Genomic DNA, 12,136 nt, shown 5'->3' with positions numbered 1-12,136 from the left:
GTGTCCCTCCAGCTGAAGTCCCCTTGGGTCACTCAGAAACCAGTTTCTCACCCAGCTGTCCTGCCAGCTCTCTAGATATCCTCCCTGTCATCAGAGTCACTGGAATTCCTACTTCTTAAAGTTAAATCCTTGCTACATTCCATTGTGAAATCCTTCAGACCAGGGGGCCAGACTTCTTGGGATTGAATCCCAACTCCGGCATTGTCCATGCATGTGACCTTGGGCAAGACGCTCAGTCTGTCTGTGCCTGGCTTCCTCATCAGTGAAGTGGAGATGACAGTATTTTCCCAGAGTCCTGAAAGATTAAAGGAGCGAGTGCTGGGAAGAGAGGAGTGCTCGAGAGCACCCCTGTTTTCACGATGCAGTCAGACTCTGCTGATGTTACGCCTAAACGGTGCCAAAAAGCAAAATCCCATCAAACCGCATGACTAGGGTGACTATTCCAAACCCATGGCAGGAGCTTGCAATTAGCCTGGCATAGGGATAAAGTGGTCTGGGAAGCAAATGTCCGTCCAGTCCATCCAGGTTCTCCTGAGATTTGCCAGGCCCAGTTGTGTGATTGGTTTGGTCTGTTTCACGTTTGAACACAGTCAGAATCATCTGATACAAACAGAAGCAACAGGCCTGGGTTAACTGGCCAGCACACATGTGTTGTATACATAGGGCACTGAGGACTCTGAGAGCCAAGGTGGGGGCTCAGAGCTGTAGGGGAGGAAGACATTTCCTCTACCCACTCTAGGTCCTTCTGGCTAGACAACGAATTAAATTGACATGAGACAGAATAACAGGAGAAAATCAAACAAGGCTTTATAACATGTATACATGGGAGAGACCCAGAAAAACTGAGTAACTCCTCAAAATGGTGGAGGTTCTTCTCTTAAATACCCTCCTCAGCTAAAGGCAAAGGAGGATGTTGGGGGTGGGGTGAGTCAGTTATGGGAGATTACCAGAAAAGCACAGTAAACAAGAGTCAGGTTGTTATGCAGATTTGAGTACTCGCCTTCCGCATTGTTGAGTTTCTAGAGATAAGGTCATCCCCTCTTCTTCCTGGTGCAGAGAGGGAGACACCTTTACAGATGGAGATTTCCTTTACAAATGTGAATGTCTCTTAAAAAAGGGTAAGTAAATTCTACTTTTCAGAGTTTCTCTCATGTCTGCAGTTTTTAAAAGTAACCAGCCCAAAATAATCCTCATGCCAAAGAGATGTATCTTGGGGTGGCCAATTCCAGTCCCCCACAGAGCCAATGGTTTCACCGATGGCTCCAGACATGTGTCAGAGCGAAAACTGCAGCAGACGAAGTTAAGCAGACAAGCGAGATGAGCGAGACTTCACCCAAGACTATTGCAGGAGGGGCGGAATGCAGCTCCATTGAAACAGAGGTGGTGGGTGTTCAAGCCCTGGGCCGAGCCAGTGGTTAAGTACAGGAGGACATCAGTGGGGAGGTAACTGGTGGGGTGTGCGCAGCACAGTGAGTTATTCCTGAGCCTGCAAACGTTTGCTCTGCGATTCTGCTGCCTGTGTCCGCATACACTGACTGGCGCCTGTGAAAGGTAGGCTCCTCCGTTCCTAGAGAGACTGGGAGACAAGTGTGCCATCTTCTTCCCTGTTGGCCTTTCAAAGAGATGGCTCCCAGCTTCCAGAGAAAGATATTTCCTGGATTGTAAACAGGAAAGAGGCTGGGGAAAAATTTGCATTCATTTCAAAGGGACAGAGAGGGAGTTTACAATGCAGGTTTCCTAAAGTAACATCTCTAAGAGGAGGAAGGCCAGAAACCTACAGGCAGGAAGAAAGCGTCTAGAGTCTCCCCAAGCTGAGGCCACGTTCCCACTGTCCTGCTCACACGTGAGTGGGTTCTGGGCTGCAGGCTGGTGGCTTGGGGACCTTGCCAGCTGCTTCTCCCGAGGTCATTTCACCAAGGATGAAATTTATCTTTCAGGCGATCAATTGCCCAGCCCTAACTGCCTGAGTCCTAAATTCTCAGCAATAATATACAACATGTGCTGGTTCAGTTCATGTTATTAGCTGTCTTTTAATAACCTTTGGGTCAGGGGTGTTATTGATGCTCGAGTTTAATTCAAATTAGAATGGGATAAATCATCTGCCATCCACAATCCTTGTTTATTGAATTTCGTATGATCCATTTAATTTAGACCCTCCCAACTCCAAGGTAGAAGCCTATTGAAAATCCGTCTCTTTATCCTCTCATGACCTAATTTATGTTTTCTCCTTTAGCTTCTCCACCTATTTTATTGCTGTCACAGCCTGTAGGCTCCGTGAGGCTGAAGGCGGGGCTGGGAAGATTAACATTTTTATTGCTTTATTTGTTATCCTATTGAAGCCACCCAGATGGAAACAGACATTTTGGGATTCTCTGCAGCCTGCCTCCTCAGGACTTTTGGTTCTGCCCCACAATACCCACTCGCTTTGACCCAATAAACATTTTCTGAGCATCTATTCTGTGTTTTAAAATATTTTTGAAAATACAGAGTGCTTTAAAAAATATTATGGCGACCACAGAGAGGAACCAAGCACAGATATTTGCCTTCAGGGAGCGCATCACTCAGTTGGATTCAAATGGTCCGTGGGCAGAGTGTGTGAAGTGCTGGAGTGAAGTACAAATGAACTAAGATGGCACCAAGTGGAGGGCTGGGTGTTCTCCTCCGGGGGGGGGGGGGGCGGCAGAGGGAGGGGGAGGGCCAGCCATCAAAGGACTGGAGATCGATCTCCCCCTCAAGCTTGGGTTAGGTTTGGAAACGAGGAGGTCTGTGGAGATGAGAGATGTGGAGGTGGTGGGGGACTTCTTGGCAAATATAAAGCCATAGTCTTGGAACGGAAAACAAATGCTGGGAGAGACCTCAGCCAGCAACACCTCCCCACAGATGCCCACCCGCTGGGGCAACGGGAGTGGACCTGGGCTGTGGAGAGACAGGACGTTGAGACACTCAAGAGAGACACAAGGAGCGGGTAGCATTAGAAGTCAGCTAACCGTTCATAGTGGATCCCTGGAGCTTTGCTTATTAATAATGGAAATCCTTAGCCCCACCTTGGAAGCATGGAAATCAAATAAGGGCTAATTGGAAGCTTCTTCCAGCTCACGATTTGATGATGATACACCCGAGTGCCTGTTGTTTAGGGGAAGCAGATGACTGATGTGGGTGTCAAAGGAAAGTATCTGTAGACGGACATCAAGGGCCACTTGCCCCTCTTGCCTGATCCTGAGCTCACAATCAAGGGGCCAGGCCTGTCACTGGGCAAACACGTGGCCCTGCTGACTCATGCATTTAACCATAGGCAATTAGTGTGACTGACAGCCCTAATTAAGCCCTTACCTGAGCAGCTCCTTCCAGCTGCAGCATTGCGGAGAGCAGCCCGCCCGCTCTCTGATCTCTTTGATTTGGTGCTTTCTCATCCAGGCTACTGTAGGTCTCATCTAAATTCCCTCATCACCTTTAATGAACATTTTATCCCATTTCTCCTAATGATTTTAAGATGCTGGTGCAAGGTGTTCTCTTAAAAAAAGTTACTCTATTGTCAGTCAAGAGGGCTCATCAGTGCAGAAAGAAATTTTGCATCAAAATTGCTAGATGCTTGGAAGAGCTTTCAATACACCAATTTTTTCAGATATGACATTAATGGTGTTTAGCTGCAGAAGCTTCTGATGGAAATCCTTCTCTTTCTACATTTTTTAAAAGTAAGACCTTCTAAATTTTTGAGACTTTGAAATGCCTATACAAAATAGACATCTTGGGAAGGGATTGTTGGAAGAAAATTAAAGAAAACATTACTTGGCATTTTAAAATATTTGAGGTTTTACTGACTTCTAAGATCAAATGCATTTAAAAAGCGAGTGGAAAATTAAATCTCACATAATTTCATTTTGACTCTGATATTCGTGATTCACTCCAATTCAGTGTTGTAAGTTTCTGAGCAAACGAGATAACCATCTTGAAGGTTGCCCCCCAACCATGTCCTCAGTCAACATGCATTTTCTTTACTGATGATCTGGTTGTGATGGACACAGTGCTTTGGCATGTGTATCTTACAACGTGTCAAGTGCATTTCCCCCACTTACCACACATTTCCCAGAGGTTTTTAACTGGGGCTCGTTTTTTCACTTGTAGACAGCCCTTCCTCTACACTCTTCCTCTCCCCTCTCATCTCGCTGTCTTAGACCAGCCCCAGGGCCACTGGTCACGATTTATTTGATCAGATTCCTAACCAGTCTCTCTAACGCTTGCTTGGTCCCATTGCTGGGCTGAAAGGTAAGGGCCGAAGTCTTACCCTGCTTTCAGAGGCCTTCATTGACCAGCATCCTTCTACCCATCTAGAGTCTTCCAGGCTTCTCTTCCACTCCATCCCAGCTTCTTGGGGAGGCTGCCTCGCTGTCCCTGACTTGGTTCGTGTCTCTCCAGAAAGCAGCCTTGTGTGCCCATCCAACCATGACTCGACGTCCCTGTTGTGCACATTGGTATCCTTCAAGACCTGCCGAAAGCCCATGTGCACCTGCAGCCCACTGCAACCTCCCTCCCTTCTGTCCTGAAGCAGCCGTGAACAGAACAGCGATCTACGTGCTCTGAGCCCTCATGTTGTGCTGGGCGCTGAACCCAATGGGGATCATCCATGTGGTTCGTACCACAGCCTGAGATTGCAAACTGCAAGTCCTTCACAAAGGAGGACTTTACACTGAGGCCCAAAAGAATCAGAGTGTCAAAGGTCAAATGGCTACCCAAGGTGATGGAGTTTTTCCAGTGTAAGTGGCCATCGGCCGGGGCCTACCCCTCACACTGCTGTGCTGCACCTGCCAATCATGTCTTGCATGTTGACATCACCGATACTCTGTGATGACTTGTCATGTAACATTTCCACCTAAACAGTGGTCTGATCCACTCACTTTTGTGGAGAAGTCCAGAAGGGCAGGGAAGTGATCTGAGCTCCCTACAGTCTTTACGAGGGCTTTGCAGATGGGGAACGACGATTTCAGGGCCCCCGGAAGAATCGCTTAAGAGAACATGAGCAAGCTGGTGGAATGGGAGGTCACGACCCACGCCCTCTCCCAGAGAAAATGATGTAAACAATGTGGATGGGCCTGGAGGACATTATGCCAAGTGAAGTAAGCCAGACTCGGAAAGACAAATACCGCATGGTATCCCTCAAACGCTTGAAATCTAAAGTAGTCAAAGTGATAGAAGCCGAGAGTAGAATGGTGATTGCCAGGGGCCGGGGAGGGCAAAATGGGGAGATGCCGATCACGGGTACAAAGATTCAGCGGTACAGGATGAGTGAGTTCTGAGATCTAACTTGCAGCCTGGTGACTACAGCTAACAAGACTCTATCATATACTTGGAATTTTCCAGGAGGATGGAATTTACATTGTGTTCTTACCACAAAATTAATAATAATAAAGGGGCAGAAGAACACTTTGGGAGGAGATGTTACCTCTATGGTCTTGATGGTGGTGATGGTTTCATGGGCATATACTTATCTCCAAACTTAGCGAGTTGAATACATTTAATACGTACAGCTTTTTACATGTCAATCATACCTCTATAAAGTGGTTTTAAAGAAAAGAATCAATTAGTAAATGCGTAGTATAGAAATTAGCCAACCACGTGTGCTGCTGTCTCCCCCAGCTGCTCAGATTTCAAATGGAAAAGAAATAAAATGACCATGTTTGCACAACATCTGCCAACGTGACTTGTCTGATTCGTTTACGTAAATGTGGCTTCTGTCTCAAACTGCATGTTGACAATCCCAGGGTGAGCTGGGGACGGAGGGAGGGTTGTGCTGTGTGTTCCTGTGATGGTGGAAGCTGATCCCTGTCTGGCAGTCGTTTGGAAGAGAGGAGGAGTCTCCTCGGTGGGGTGCCTCTCGGCCCTGTTTGTGCTGCCAGCACAATAGCTGTCTGTAGTGGCCTGTGCAGAAGCGTCCAGGCCAGAATGCTGTTAACGATTTCTTTACTTCCCGCACCGGTTCTATTGGGTTTAATTGATACGTTGTGGACACAGGAGAGGGCCTGGTATCTGTCGTCTTCTTCTCAAAAGGGAGAAAATTAGGGCATTTATTCCTGGTTGGGCACTCTTTGTGGCACTGTCCAGGCCAAGGATGAGGCTGGATGCCAACTCCTCACCCTGAGCCAGCGGCGAGCAGCTGCCCCGCCATCCTGGCAGCCTCAGGGATGAGTCAAAGCCACCTTCACCAAGCACAGGCCAGTGTGCTCATGGAGGGTGTTCAGAAATTTCTAGAAGTGAACAAGCCAGGGACCCTGCCAGGAAATCCATCCTTTAGTAGAACAGCATCCCATCATCTGGAGAAGCATATTTACCACACCAGGCTTAACCCAGGCTTCATGTGGATTCTAATGCACGTTTATTGAGCATTTACTGAGTGCCTGGTACTGTGTGAAGGGCCGAACACGCGTTATTTCATTAAATGCTCACAACAGCCTTGTGAAGATACGATTCTCACCGGTGAGGGAAGAGGAAACCGAAGCTCTGAGAACTGAAGTTACTTTTCTAAAGCACCTGGCTCCTGAGCGGCAAAGACGCGTCTTGAACTGCGGTCCGGAGGACTCCGGAGCCTGCGCGGACGCTGCGTGAGCTCGCTCCTATGCTTTGGAGATTCCGAGACAAGAGGCATCGGAGTCTTCACAGGTGCCTTTACTGCTCTTGGGCCGTGCTCCTCTGCGCTGCTCTGGAACATGCGTCCCAGCTCCTGGGCAGCAGGACCCGAAATGAAAATAGTAGCAGTCTTTGCCTTCCCCTCCTCTCAAAAATGAAAATAGCCTTTTTCTACGTTCATTCTAAATGCATGTTCATGTCTAAATACATATTCTAAAAGATCCAACAGTGAAGAAAAGCATGAAGTAAGATGTCCTCTAGAATCCCGCCACCAACTGGCAACTGCTTTTAGTGTTTCTGTGAAGTATGTTCAGTTACCACAAACTCCAGCCGCACCCAGATAGGGACGTGCATCCAGGCATGTGCCCATCCAAGCGGAAGTGCCTGGGATTGTAGGCTGACAGGCAATTGGAGTCTGCATTCTCACCTTGTATCCACCAGAGGGATTCAACCTTGTCGATGGTCACAGAGCTCCACATCACTGAGTGGCACAGAGCAATCAAATGCGTAATTGGACCATAATTTACCTCTCTAGCCTCCTATCCGTGAGCAGTTATGTTGTTTCCAGTTCTTCGCTGTTATCAGATTTGATGAACAACCTTCTACGGACATGTTTAGCATTGGTCCACTTGCCTCTTAAAGTGTGTTCCCTAGTACTGACATTTCTGGAGCAAAGCTGTGCTTTCTGTTCAAAGGACAGAGGTGCACTGGCTTCAGCTCGGAGTTGTGGAGAGCTGGAATGAGTGTTGCTCCCATCCTCAGAGGGAAAAAGCTGGAAGAACTGAAAGTGCGTGAATTTCTCACACCCGTCAGAGGACTGAAGCTGTAAAGCAAATAGCCAACCTGAAGTCTGGAGAGAGACAGGCACCCCGGGGAACAGGACCGAGCATTTGCTTGCCTGGGGCAAATGCCATAGAAGCTTGTAGGAAGATTAAACTAGAACTTTTTAAACAAATCGCAAAAGGTCAAAAGTGAGTCAGCTGAGATGTGAAGGCCCTGGGTCCACAGACAGGATTCCCACCCTGTTGCTGGCTTTTCCTCCAGGACCCACCGCATGGCCACAGAGCAGATGGGGAGGATGAGACACGAAGGAGACGTGATGGCTAATGTCAGGCGGGATCCTGGGCCGCATCCTGGAGCAGAACAGGACGGCACTGGAAAACTGGTGACGTCTGCCTGAAGCCTGAGTCTGGTTAGTCCCAGCGTACCGAGTTACGTTCTTAGTTTTGAAAAAGGTCCCATGGCTCTGCCGGGGTTAACGCTGGGTGAAGGGCATCGAGGCACTCTCTGTACTGTCTTTGCAATTTTTCTGTAAATCTAAAAATTATTTTAGAATAAAAAGTTTATTAAAAAAAGAATAGAACTCTTTTTATTGGGAAGAAAACTGTTATTACAAACTAATCAGTTGGTAAAAGAAAAACACCTGGGTATAATCTGGTACTTCTCCTGACCACCTGTGTCAGTTGCACTTTATCTGGAATTCAACGTTCTTGGCGTGTGGGGTTTGGATGCTGAAGGAACCCGCAAGGTTTCCCGTCTTCTAAATTTATCTTCGTAACTCACTCTGCTAATCGTGGCGTAGACTCCAAAATGATTCCCAAATCAGAGGCCAGGCTCTGGGTCACTGGGTTTCCAGTTTCTTCCCTTATTTGAGAAGTGACTTCACTCCTCTAATGAGACCATCCCTTGCATTTGAAGATCCTTCCAGAAGCTGCCCTGTCATGCATCAACATGGACCAGACCCCCCAGCCTGCTTGTGTTATGGGTACGGTGCTGTCATTTACTGCCTGGTCACCTGAGACAAGTTACTTAACCTCTGGGCCTTAGTCACTTCATCTGTAAAACAGGAAAAATCATGGAGTCGCCGTGAGGACTGAATGAGTTACTACAAGAAATGCGCTTGGACCAATGGCTGATTCAGTAAAAAATTAATTTTATGATTGTGTTAGATTTCTTTTGGTTCTGCTGTGGTAACAAATATCTCCAGCATCTCAGAGGTCAGCAATGATGAGGTCTCGCTCTCCCCGTGTTACCCGTGGGCCTTCTGCAGCTCTGCCCACATGGCCCTTTCTTTGGTTACTGGTGATGCGAGGGAGAGCACAATGGGACCCAGAGCCTAGCATAGGATTTGGGCAACATTGTGGACTCTGTGCCATGATTAGGAGGGTGGCATTACACCATTCTCACTCATACTTTATTGGCCAAAGCAAGTCCAGTGACCAAGCCTGCTGTTAATGCGGGCAGGATGTATAATCCTGGTCCAGAGAGGGCAGTGAATAATCGGGAGCCACACAGCAACCCACTACAACTATAATGATTACTTATTATCACTGCTTTACTTCTCAGCGCAAATCCCCACCACTGGCGCTTTGCAATAAAAGAACATGATCGTTCTCTTTTCACTTTCCTTTAAAGAAGGTCCTTCCTTTCCCTTAAGGCTCACTGGTGGGGCTTCCAATTGGCATAAACAACATTTTTCTTCTGCATGGATTTCTCCACCCCGCTAAAGAAGATACACAACATTTTAGAACTGATTTCTAAAAGAACACATATCTCTGAGACAAAATGTTAGAAAAGATCACTGTAAGATAGTTTCATGACGGGTATGATGGTGTTTGTCTCAGAAAAGAGGCTGGAATGGAGCCACGTGTGCCCCTTTATCCAACTAGTGTTTTCTCAGACTGTTTTGTCAGTTAAAGAAAAATCAAATGGAATAGTTTAATAATTTCAAAGTCTCATGAGGTTTTTGATCACTTTTTGCACAGAGAGAACACCAAGGTCTGTCCAATCCTACCTCTGAGCCACACTCCCAGTGAGCCAGAAGCGTCATCAGCACAAGGATCAGAAATGCGAGCCCACTGTGCTCCAGAATTTAAGGGAGAAAAGACTGAGGGGAGCTGGACAGGATTCCCGAGGAGTTATAGTTGGAACATTGCAGATCCAAAACCAAAAGCCACCCAAAAGGTGACTTCAGGAGCAATAATTTAAGTGTCAATTCAAATCAACAAATAATCTAGGACTGGTTCTCCAATGTAAAAAGTATGCCATCGCAGGATTTTATGTCTGGATTCACTGACCATGGCTGTAATAGTAATCTCTGATCTTCACGTTAGCCGTTAGGAGTGCTTGAAGTACCAATTTTTCTGAAAGCGCCATGAAGAAGCGGCCGTTTGGTAGTTATAGTCGCATTCCACATGGAACTCTAGAAGGCATTGATATTCATTCTTAGTGGTTATCAATTTGACCCCTACTGAATAGCCCAGATTTATGGGACACTCATTAAAGAGTCAGGCGAAGACTGTGCGCTCCATCCCGTCTCGTAGTTAATGGCGTTGCACTGGGAGACAGCCGAAAGCTCCAGAAACCAACCTTCTCTAAAGCTCCTTGCTTACCAGAGACTGGCTGTCAGGGGGAGAATTTAACATCCATTTTCCCATCTAAAAGCTGAGAAGATGCCGTGACCGTTACCAATGTAGACACAAGTTATGGTTTCATATATATATGCAAATACAAAGTATGCATATATACGCATATATGTAAATGTAAAAGTATATGCACGCACACTTTTTGAGCCTCAGAAGTTCCTCTCTTCTCTTCTCCAGCTGCCATTTTTTGGGAGCCTTCCTCTGCTTCTTGAGCAAGATGAGATGGAGAATTGGGGCCCCCTCTTAGACAGAGTTACCACCTTCTGAGACCACTAGGCAAGACTGCCAAGACCCCTAGGAGCATAAGACCCAGAATGCTGTAGGGAAACCAAAACTATATAACTTAAATATGTGAGCATATACTAACTCCCTCCAAGGACTTGGCCATGGGCTTGCACAAGCAAAAGTTAATGATTTAACTTTTAAACCATCCTTTGAAGTAGACATCATTATTTAGCTTTATCGATGGAGACAATGAGGCTCAGAGTGGTAAATTGGAGGTCATGCGTGATTCTTCCATAATTTTTCATACTTTGAAAAACTATATAGTATGTACATACACATCTATATATCCATATAAATGGACGATCTTTACATAGTCGATCAAGTCAAAGGAAACCCAAATAGAACCCAGCGATTCCAGTGAATTGTTACTGGCTAATGCTGGAATGGCTTCTTTTATCTGGTAGTCCCTGCAGCTGTGAAATAACGCTTCATTTTTTTTTCTTTTTGAGGAAGATTAGCCTTGAGCTAACATCTGTTGCCAATCCTCCTCTTTTTTGCTGAGAAAGACTGGCCCTGAGCTAACATCCATGCCCATCCTCCTCTACTTTATATGTGAGACGCCTACCACAGCATGGCCTGACAAGCAGTGTGTAGGTCCACACCTGGGATCTGAACCGGCAAACCCCAGGCCGCTAAAGTGGAACAGGTGAACTTAACAGCTGTGCCACCAGGCTAGCCCTGAAATAATACTTCTTAATACACAAATCAATGCAATGCATAGTCTCTACCCAGTCCTGTTTGATGAAGCTCTTATTAATGGTGACTTATTTTAATTTTGTTGCTAAAGTAAGCTTTCTAAAGGCTTTCTAGGAACAGAGGATATTTGTTTCTTCCTTGTGCTCACCTGCCCAAGTCCCATCTGGTCAGAGCCACCTTTCAACTCACACCTGTGCATTCACGGCTAAAAGCAGCTGAAGGAAAACGCCCATGCCACCTGGCGTCAACCAGAAATCATGAGCTCACCTCAAGAGAGCGCTCCACGCAGACTGGCGGGTTTCTACAGCTCCTAGCCCAGTGGTTCTCAAAGCCTGGTCCCCCGGCCAGCAGCATGAATATCACCTACTAAGTCAGAAACCCTGGGATGTAGACCCAGCAGTCTCAGTTCTAACTTGATGTGTGCTCAAGTTTGGGACACACTCTCCCCCGCTTCCTTCCCGGAGGACCGCTCCCCAGCTTCCTTCTCTCTGAAACAGTGATCCCTCCCCCATCATCACTCACCGCAGAAGACCTCGCTTCCTCTTTCACAAAGAACAGAGAAGCAGGCAGAAGAGGACGTTGCATTCTGCCATCATCACACCCCCCAGCTGAATGCAGCTAGGCCTGTACCTCTGCCCTCCCCGTTGATACTTTTGGTGAAACGCCCACACCCTCATCCAAGGCCATCCTTCATTTCTGGCACGGGTTTCTCTCCTCCTCAATGCTCCAGGACATGGCTCCAGCAAGTCATCCATTTTTCTCACTCTCTTCAGTCATCTTTATAATGTTTAGACTACTAGCAGCACGATTCCTGTCTAAACTCAAGAAACAGACCAACACGCAAACTCTCTTGATCCTATATCCCCTTCCAGCCCACTTGCTTTTGTTCCCCTTTATACTAGTTTTCTTCAGAGAGTTGTCTACACTTGTATCAAGTTCCCCTCTTGCCCTCTCTGTTGAACCTATCCATCAAGCTTGGATCCCTACCGCCCACCCAAACAGTTCCCGTGAAGGACTCTAACAACCTCCCCACTACTAATCCGGATGGTCACTTTTTAGTTCTCATTTTGTGACTTGTCTTCAGCATCTGACACAGCTGATCAAGTTCTCCT

At 46.8% G+C, this 12,136-nt stretch overlaps 1 long non-coding RNA gene across 1 annotated transcript; it reads right to left on the bottom strand.

Moving 5' to 3' along the window:
* Positions 1-5,491: 5,491 nt before the first annotated feature.
* Positions 5,492-11,467, bottom strand: LOC139078321 (uncharacterized). Its single transcript, XR_011531258.1, has 2 exons — positions 11,292-11,467; positions 5,492-7,935 (listed from the first exon to the last, which is right to left on the bottom strand). It is a non-coding gene; the product is annotated as an uncharacterized lncRNA (long non-coding RNA).
* Between the last annotated feature and the right edge of the window lie 669 nt (positions 11,468-12,136).

The sequence above is a fragment of the Equus przewalskii genome, chromosome 21 (assembly GCF_037783145.1).
Source record: "Equus przewalskii isolate Varuska chromosome 21, EquPr2, whole genome shotgun sequence".
Lineage (NCBI taxonomy): Eukaryota > Metazoa > Chordata > Mammalia > Perissodactyla > Equidae > Equus > Equus przewalskii.
The sequence above is the reverse complement of the archived record's forward strand: the minus strand, read 5'-3'. Positions and strand labels throughout refer to the sequence as shown.